The sequence below is a fragment of the Chiloscyllium punctatum genome, chromosome 51 (assembly GCF_047496795.1).
Source record: "Chiloscyllium punctatum isolate Juve2018m chromosome 51, sChiPun1.3, whole genome shotgun sequence".
Taxonomy (NCBI): Eukaryota; Metazoa; Chordata; class Chondrichthyes; order Orectolobiformes; family Hemiscylliidae; genus Chiloscyllium; species Chiloscyllium punctatum.
In genome coordinates this window covers 48,198,257-48,209,158 of record NC_092789.1, presented here as the reverse complement: position 1 = coordinate 48,209,158, position 10,902 = coordinate 48,198,257, and positions in this window count along the sequence as shown.

The following is a 10,902-nucleotide window of genomic DNA, read 5'->3' as shown; positions in this document are numbered from 1 at the left end:
GTACCACAGGTAAGGATACGGGAACGCAGCTGTTCACAATATACATCAATGATATTGATGAAGATAATTCAAGTAATATTATCAGATTTGCTGATGACACCATGCTGATTGGCACGGTGAAATGTGAGGAGGATAATACGAGAATACAGGGTGACTTGGACAGGCGAGGTGAGTGTACGGATGCATGGCCGATGCAGTTTAATGTGGATAAATGTGAGGTTAACCACTTTGGTGGCAAGAACAGGAAGGCAGATTACGATTTAAATGAATTCAAGTTAGGAAGAGGGCAAGTACAACGAGATCTCGGTATTTTTGTACATTAGTCAATGGCAGCAAGAATGCAGGTACAGCAGGCAATGAAGAAAGCTACTGGCATGCTGGCTTTCAAAACAAGATGAATTGAGTATAGGAACAAAGAGGTGATTCTGCAGCTCTGCAGGATTAGAGTGGTGCTAGAAAAGCGCAGCAGTTCAGGCAGCGACCTGCTGCACTTTTCCAGCAACACATTTTCAGCTCTGATCTCCAGCATCTGCAATCCTCACTTTCTCCCTGTGGTGAATATATAGAAGGCTCTGCCCCAGGATTCAGTGGACGCCAAGTCTCTGCATACTTTCACGATAGAGAAGGATAGAGCTCTTAAAGATAATGGAATCAAGGGTTATGCAGATAAATCTGGAACAGCATACTGATTGTGGATGTTCAGCCATGATCATTATGATTGGTGGTGCTGGCTCGAAGCACCGAATGGCTTACTGCTACACCTCTTGTCTGTTGTCTATTACTGAGACTTGGTTAAGGAAGAGCATGATTGGCAACTAAGTATCCAAGAAATCGATGCTCAGTCTGGATAGAGAGCGATGTAAAAGGGAAGGAGGAGTTGTATTACTGGTCAGAGAGAATATCACAGCTATGCTGAAGTAGGGTACTATGGAGGACTCGAGCAGTGAAGCAATGGGCAGAGCTCAGAAATAGGAAGAGTGCAGTAACAATGTTGGGCGTGTGTGACAGGCCTCCCAATGGCGAACATGAGTTCGAGGTAAAAACATGGAAACAGGTTATGAAAGACTTAGGGACAGCAAGGTGGTGGTGACAGGAGATTTTAATTTTCTCAACAATGACAGGCATCCACTTAAAGTCAAAGGTCCAGATGGAGCAGAATATGAGAGAAGCATCGATGAGTGTTTTCTAAAGCAGTGTGTAAATAGTCCAACTCGGGAAGGAGCCAAACTGGAACAGGTTTTGTAGAATAGATTAGTCAGATTGTTGAACGTTCAGTTGAGGGTTATTTTGGGAATAGTGATCACAATTCAATAATTTTTTGAATACTCGTGGACAAACACGACAGTGGTCCCAAAAGAAGAGTGCACAATTAGGAAGGACAACTGTGTCAAAATCCGGCAGGAGTTCTGGAATGCAGATTGTGAGCAGCTGTTTAAAGTTAAATTCACTGTTTGATGTGAGGGAGGCTTTCAAAGAGAGGTTGATAAAATTGCAGAGGAAGCATGTTCCCGTCAAAATGAGGAATAGAAATTGCAAGGATGTGGAACCATGGATAAGATGTGAAATTGTGCGTCTGGCGAAAAGGAATAACGAATGATTCAGAAGGTATTGGCGATTGAAGACAGATTAAACTTTGGAAGAACATTGGGAGTTGCTCCCATCAAACCATTTGTGTAATAAATTTGCTAGAACTCCCTGTATTCCATGCGAACTAACCATCTAGATGAGCCTACCATTTTGAACCTTATCAAAGGCATTTTTGAGATCCATTCCTGACATTTCCAACGCCCTTCCTTCGTCAACCATGCTGGTCACTTCACCAAAAAACTTGAACAAACTTTTCAGACATGTTCTCCCACGCAAGAAGTCATTCTGATTGTTCCGAATGAAACCCTGCCTTTGCAAAGGAAAGAATAACCTTTACTCTCGGAATTCTCTCCTGCAACTTCCCTACCAAAAATTTACACATTATTCAATCACAGTTCCCAATTTTCCTTCGCCGTCCTTCTTGAGTAATTGGACAATATTCGTCACGCTCCAATCATCCGGGAACGGGGCCATTGCTAACATTGATGCAAAAATATCAGCCAGGCCTCCAGTAATTTCTTCTCTCGTCACTTGCAGTTTTTGTAGTTTTATCTGGGCAGGGAAATGAAATTTAGCCACCTTCAAGCATTTTAATATATCGAACAGCTCCTTGAGAGTGATATGGACGGCCCCAACAAATGACCAGCAACTTCCACAAGATCCCATGTTTTCATGCTTTTCTGTACGCTAAACATAGAGAAAAAGTATTAATTGATGACCTCGCCCATCTTCTGCCTTTCCACACGTATATAACTACCTTGGTCCTTGAGGAACCTTTTTCTCTCTTTAGTTATCCCTTTTCCCTTGATTTACGTAAATAACTATTTTACTTAAAAAGAGATTTCTCAATTTTAACCATCCATGCTGTACCTTCTGAGAATAATTGAAAGAACCTGTAGAAAAAGCTCGAGAAATCATGGCATAAGCAAGAAAACGATCTTGCTAGTATTGCCTGTAAAGAGAGAAAAAAATAATTAGTTTCTCAGTCTATACTTCCAATCCTCATTTCAATACTTCTATCCTGTCTGCATCTGTGGAGTGCAACGTTTATCTGCGAGTTAGTGCTTTCATTTTTAAAGTTATATATCGATGGCTTACAGCTACAACTTATTCAATAATTTTTCGCAAGTGCAGACATCTGGTCTGCACTCATTGACGAACTCGGTCCAACTGACCGATAAATTACGAAGATCGGTGCACTCAATGTGCACTTTTATGACAACTTCGGGATAAACAGGACCTTCAACGACAAACGTCCGTCCGTGAGGTCTATTATTATTGTACATTACTCAGGATAATGGACCAGCATGGCTGATCGTGCCCTGTGTCCTGTGAGCACAGTCTCCCAACTACAGGCCGAAAACCCTTTCCTTTTGAGCCTCTAAGTTGGAGGGACCATAAACTGTTAAAACCTTACCCTGTCTCTTGATTCTCAGTGTATGAGGGACCTACCAGCAACTCTCTGAAATTTGAGAAAAAAATGTTTTGGAGGTATTCTTTCTGCCATTTGGGACGCAAGTCTCGTGCAAATACTGAAGGCATTGCCTGATGCAAATAATTTGACAGGTCAGGTACATTAAATATATCATTCACTCTCAAAAGCGGCTTTTGAGGCTTTGAGCTGTGTAAAATTAAACTGCACAAGAGTGAATACCAAAATGTGTAGAGGGAAGTAAGAAACCAAAGCAAAACTGAATCAGTTCTAAAGTGGTTAATAAACTAATTTTGACAACGCATAAGAGAAGCCAATGCAGCACCAGAAAATCGTCGGAGCTCTTCGGGGTATTTACCTCTATCAGAAATATAAAATGTCTATCTTAACATATATTCTCAACCAAAGCATTGCAACGTCTCCACAATACAAAGACCCCTGCAGATAACAAGCTATACTATGTCACAATGTTCTTTTTTTACAAGTTTACAAGTTGCCCTTGTTTTTATTTTGTCTAGAGAGGAGGTAATTTGACAGCCTCCAAGTCGACTGGGTTTGAAACGTTTATTGAATGCATGTTTTCTGAACAGCAACTCTTTTCTCCAGATCTTGTACTCTTAAAATTTCCAAAATGATTTGATGATTATGAAAACAATGGGTATTTTTCCAGTGTTCATATCATTTTATTTTCTATAAGATTTACAACTCTTCAATCATCTGCTGAATCGATCGTGTCCTCTGAGGATAGAATGACCCTGGTCATTCCCTCTCCTATTTCCACAAATGTTTCCCACATCGTCCGCAATGCCTTCTCCCCAGATTGGCTAAATATTAGGTTTATTGTGAGAGAACATGTTTTAAATTGAAAGGAGTTAAATGGAGCTGTTTGCCCAGTGACTGTAATTAATATTCCTCTCCAGGATTCAAAACGTGTCGCTAGAGGATTTATCACTCTTATTAATAAGGGACTGCACTCGATGTGTTACCCCATAGTATGAACTTGTGCATCACCTCCGAAACGAACAGGTATCAGCAGCTGCAGAGCAAGGGAGACAAGAGATCAGAATCTTAACATTTCAGACTGGTACGTTAGCACAATGGATCAGAATCTGAGATCAATAGACTGGAATGTTCCAACAATGTACAGGAGTTTACCTTTGGGTCTTCTCTGGCTTTCTCGTGATGGAATGCCATTATCCCGTCGGCTCTGGGCTGTATTTTGGCTGATCCAAGCTGGATACTTTCCTATCCTCGCTATCATTGGTGTTCCTGGTGAGTCTCTCTATCCGACCATGAACTCTACTTAACTTGTTGCTTTGAATTACTGTCCTATTTATTTAAAATAGGACAGAAAAGATTGACGCAACTGTAATCATTTCCATTTATAAACTGTATTTCTTATCAAACATTTTTAAACCTGAAACCAAAGGAGGAAGCAAACTGTTCACAGCCTCCATGAGTAACCTTGCCCTGAATTGACTTCTGTCTCCATGTTTACCCCAGAAATAACACTGTACATCATTAACTGCACAATATCCCTTGTTTCCATCTCAGTCTCACTTCAGCTGCTGACTTATCTGTACATATTTCCTATGCAAAAGTATTCCAGTACTTTTCCCTCTCCGGTTCTACTAGTAAAAATTCAACAGGGAGCTTTCCCTGCTGTTCTGCCAACAGACGTCCATTTCTTGGGACACCACGGGATTGTAGTGATATCGACTTCGGAAAGCAAAAATGTCATTGGCTTTGACGTGTCCTCTGGAATAGGAGAAGGTGAAGACTGCAGATGCTTGAGTTGAGAGTCAAAGAGTTTGGTTTTGGAAAAGCACAGCCGGTCAGGCAGAATCCGAGGACACCCCAACAAAGTGCTTATGCTGTAAACGTCGATTCTGCTGCCTCTCTGATGCTGCCTGACCGACTGTGCATTTCCATCACCACAGTCTTGTCCTCCACAATGAATGAGCAAGCCTCCCAACTCAGGGAATTACAGGACTGACAAGGACAGCTGTTCTTTCCAATATTGCCCAGATGTCTTAAACGATTACTGAAAAGAAAGATGAGTCCTTTTCCTCGGCCTTAACATTTTGTCCAGAAAATTGTTTCCATTTCCGTACACGTGCATTACCCTGTTCAAGTGAATTCCTTTCCCTCTGTTTCTTTGTCTGAGTGTGGTGTTTACCTCAACAGGCACCACCTGTGTTAGAGAAGCTGTACTTCAGTACGAGCTACACTGTCAAAGACTTCCATGGAAAGAGGAAATGTCCAATTTTCAAATCTGCAAGTTTTCTTAAGAAAGGCAAATGAACATAAAGGTACAAAATTAAGGAAAGGCGATTGGTTTGTTAAGTAGCGAATGGGCATCCTCTGTATTTTTGAAACGTAATGCAATTTCACCATCAGAAATGTTGTGTCGGTGTGGTGCATGCTTTCGTCGCGGTTGTGTTTGAGCTTTGGCATAGATTCAACGAGGAGCCACAAAGTCTGTGAAATCTAAGCGAAGACTGCAGAGAGGAAACGCTCGGAAAAGAAATAGGAGGAAGATGGTGGGGTAGTTGAGGACATGAGGCAGTTTGTGATCACCTGATAAATCCTGACTGTTGCAGGAAACGTTTCCCATCAAATTGGAAAAGCAGAGTAAGTCAAGCCTGGTTCAAAGAGGTGGTGGCGTCAGAGCTGGGTCACCACTTCCAGCTAAATATTCAGTGTCAGACCAAGTTGAGGGCAGTGTTTCCTGTGGCCTTTACCGTCACAGTTGTATTAAATTTCTATGATGTGGAACTTCCCAGGCAGACATGGGTTTGATTTCCATCACCTCCCAGGATGCTATCCATCGATGTATCCATTAGGTCATGCAGGTTACCTGTTCCAGGGTAGGAGCACACATTGTTTCTGGCATTATGGATGGAGGAGAGGAAATCACCGAGCAGTACCAGTGAACTGAGTAACTTGTATTAAGTTGAACATGTCTACGGATTGTGTGTGTTATTGGCTGGGCCCGGGTATATTTTCTATCCAAAGTTGCCGGGAAAAAATGGCAGTCGGCTATTTGTTGGTCTGCTGCAGTCTAGCTGGTGTAGATTGACACGTAATACCATTCAGTGGGGCGGTTGTGAGTGGGGGTGGGGGTGGGTGGAGAGGTGTTACAGGATTTGGAGAAACCCTGAACGAACAATGACATGTTGATATATTTCCAAGTCAGGATGGCAAGTGGCTTGGAGGAGACCTCGTAAGTGATGGTGTTCTGATGTGTCTACTGCACTCTACATTTCGGATGGATGTGTTTGTAGTTTTAGAAGATGCTGCCTTAGGAACATTGCTGACTTTCCACAGAACACATTATAGATTCCACAAGACGTACTTGCAAATAATTAGATGAAGTTAATATTGATGAAAAGGAGATTATCCAGAAAGTAATTGTACAGGGAGTTCCACAGGGACTACGATCTGAAGTGGCCATTTGGCCTCTCCATTCTGATATTCAATATGATTAGGATTGATTGAACCCGAGTGCCTGGCGCTGTGAGGCAGCAATGCTAAGCACTGACCAATCATATTGGCTGAAAACTCATCAATGAGCTAATTGATCATTATCGCACACACATTGTGAAGATTTTACAGGAAATTATAAAGTCACTCCTCAATCATCAGAACACCCATGGACACAAGGCCAGCTTGACAATTTTTCTCCCTCTAGCCAATCGCCAACATGTTTACAGAAACACAAAAAAAGCTACTGTCCAAATCTGCACATGGGATTCAGGATGCAATCTCACGAATGCCTTGTAAAACTGTAGTATGGCATCCTTACTGCAATTTTAAATCTCCAAACCAGGAAGACAATGGGGGAGCTGTGCTCGGCATATTACGCAAACTGTGCCATGTGTTGTTGATGCATTGGTTGGAAATTATAGCATTGTTCAATTGGTGAAACACTTATCCTAACCATCACACCAACGATGGAATAAGTGTTGTTTCCTGTTCCCCTAAATTCATTTCTGTTTCTGCCGCCTGCTCCATGATAATTCCTGCACTAATAAGTTCTGAATGTGCAATTAAACCGGAGGAGCCAACATCGTTAATCTCTCCACACTATCTCCCACACATACTGACTTTACTCCTGTCATAGCCAATAACTAAGTCTGAACCATTTGGTGAACAACCTCAGCATTCTACTTCACACTGAACTGTGTTTCTTGCCACTTTTCAATTCTATCAATAAGACATTAACCTACTTCCACGTCAATTAAATCCTCCATTTCTGTTGTTGTGGTTCTGTTCGCCGACCCGGGAATTTGTGTACCAGACGTTTCGTCCCCTGTCTAGGTGACATCCTCAGTGCTTGGGAGCCTCCTGTGAAGCGCTTCTGTGATATTTCCTCCGGCATTTGCAGTGATTTGAATCTGCCGCTTCTGGTTGTCAGTTCCAGCTGTCCATTGCCGTGGTCGGTAAATTGGGTCCAGGTCAATTCGCTTATTGATTGAATCTGTGGATGAGTGCCTAGCCTCTCGGAATTCCCTGGCTATTCTCTGTTTGGCTTGTCCTTTCATAGTAGTGTTGTCCCTGTCGAATTCATGTTGCTTGTCATCTGCATGTGTGGCTACTAAGGATAGCTGGTCGTGTCGTTTCGTGGCTATTTGGTGTTCATGAATGCGGATCGTTAGCTGTCTTCCTGTTTGTCCTATGTCGTGTTTTGTGCAGTCCTTGCATGGGATTTTGTACAGGAAACGTCTGCAAGACAAATTCCCGGCTCGGCGAACAGAACCACAACAACGAGCACCCAAGCTACAAATCTTCTCACAAACGTTCCTCCATTTCTGCCTGTGCGTCAGACCCTCTGCTGAAAACAAAATCATTGTCATTATCTGTGGTAGATCGAGACTAGACCTGTTCAATACTAATCTTAGTGACATCCTAGTTGTACTGTCCATATCCTTCAGCTCATCCTCAACTCTATTGCCTATCTTACAATTCAGACCGATTACCACTCAACTTTCTCCCCGTACAGATTGACCTACACTGTCCGGTTCACCCATCACCCCTGTACACACTGACCTACATTGTCTAGTTTACCCATCACGTTTGTCCTAATAGACTTACACTGTTCTGTTCACCCGTTACCCATGTACTGAATTACGTACCCTGTCCCATTCACCCATCACACCTGCACTGACTGAGCAACACTGCCCCGTTTACCCACCGCTCCTATACTCACAGTACTACACTGTCCTGTTCACCTATCGTCACTGGACTCACGTTCCTACACTGTCACATTGACGCATTACCCTGATAATCACTTACTTGCAAAGTCCCATTCACCCACCACATCTGTATCCACTGACTCACACTCTTGTGTCCACCCATCATTTCGGTGCACACGTACCTACACTGTCCCATTCACTCATCACCACTCTTCTCATTGACCGATTCTGTCACAAACATCAATTACACCGTGCTCACTTACCAACACTCTCGCGTATAACCATCACACCTGTGCTTACTGACCAAAACTACCCCATTTACCCATTATCCATATACTCGCTAATCTAAATTGCCCTAATCACCCATCAATCCCGGTAATCACTGACCTACACTAGTCTGTTCACCCATCACCCCTGTACTCAATAACCTACACTCTCCCATTCACGCATCACCCCTGTACACACTGACTTAGGCTATCTGCTCACCCATTACCCCAATGCTCACCTACCTACATTGTCCCATTCATTCATCACCATTCTACTCACTGACCAACACCGTCCCATTCACCCATCAGACCTGCACTCACTTACCTGAACTGTCCCATTTACTTATCACCCTGTATTTACTGACCTACACTGTCCCATTCACCCATCAATACTGCGCTCACTGTGCAACACTGTCCGGTTCACCCATCGCTCCTCGACTCACAGAACTACACTGTCCTGTTCACCCACCATTACTGTACTCATGTACCTACGCTGTCTCATTCACACACCACCCCTGATAATCACTTACCTACACAATCCCATTCACACATCACATCGGCATTCACTGACTTCCACTCTCCCATTCACGAATCACCCCGTGCCACTGACCAAGATTATCCCGCTCACCCATTATTCCGATACTCACCTACCTACACTGTACCATTCATTCATCACCACTCTCCTCACTAACTGACACTGTCCCAGTCACCCATCACACCGTGCTCACTTACCTACACAGTCCAGAACACCCATCATCCCTGTACTCACTGACATACACTGCCCCATTCGCGCATCTTCCATGCACTCACTGACCTAAACTGTCCAAATCACCCATCACTCCCGGTAATCAATGACATAAACTTCCCTTTTACCCATCACTACTGTACTCATTAACGTACACTCTCCCATTCAGGTATCATCTGTGTGCTCACTGACCTAGGCTATCCCGTTCACCTATTACCCCTCTACTCAATGGCGTGCAATGCCCTGTTCAACCAAGATCTCTGTACTCAATGAGCTTCATAACCCCGTTCACACATCACCGCTGTAAACCCTGGCCGGCCCTGTCCCATTTACCCAACACCCCTCTACTCACTGAAATACACTGTCCCATTCACACATCACCCCGTGTTCACTGACCTACGTTGTCACGTTCACCCATCACTCCTACACTCACTGATCGACACTATCACATTCACTCATGACCCCTGTACTCACTAAGATAACAACAATGACTGCAGATGCTGGAAACCTGTACTCACTGACCTACACTGTCCCATTCAGCCATCACCTCTACACTCACTAACCTACGCAATCCCATTCACACAAAACGCCTGATATTCACGTTGCTACACTCTTCCATTCACCCATCAACCCTGTGCTCACTTACCTACGCTGTCCCATTCACTCATTACTCGACACAATGTACTCAATGAATTTCACTGCCCCAATAACACATCATCCCTGGGCTCACTGACCTAAACTGTTCCAATCGCCCAACACTCCCGGTAATCACTGACACACACTGTCCTGTAAACCCATCCCCCTGTATTCACCAACCGATAATGTCTGTTTCACACATCACTCCCGGTATCACTGACCTACACTGTTCCATTTACCCATGATCCCTGTACTCACTGACCTATAGCGTCCTGTTCACTCATAACCCCGTGCTCACTGAATTACACTGCCCCACTCACCCAACAATCATGTACTTACTGGCCTAAACTGTCCCAATCACCCATCATTCTTTGTAATCAATGAAATACACTGTCCCATTCACACATCAACCTAATAATCAGTTACCTACACCACCCCATTCACCCATGACATCTGCATTCACTGACTTACACTCTTCTATTCACCCATCATCCGTTTGCCCACGTACCGAGCCTGTCCCATTCGCTCATCACCCCTCCCGTCACTGACTACACTGTCCAATTCACGCATCACCCTTGTAGTTACATGCCTACACAGTCCCGTTCACCCATCACCCCTGGACGTACGATCTGCACTGTCTCATTCAGCCAAAATCCCTGAACTAACTCACCTACACTGTTACATTCACCCAACACCCACGTAGACACTGATCTACACTGTGCCATTCATCCATTACACCTGAACTCATTGACCTACACCGTACCCATCACCCAACAGCCCTGTGGTCACGTACCTACACTGTGGTGAACACACGTAACCCGTGTACACACTGACCTATACTGTCCCGTTCACCCATCACCCCTGTAAGTATTGATATGCAAAGAACTGCTCGTCCATCACCCCGTATTCGTAAACCTACATGTCCAATTCACCTTTCACCCTGTACTCAGTGACCTACCCTCTCTCATTCACCCTTCACCTCTGTACTCACTGATCTATTCTGTCCCATTCACCATTCACCCTGTACTCAGTAACCTA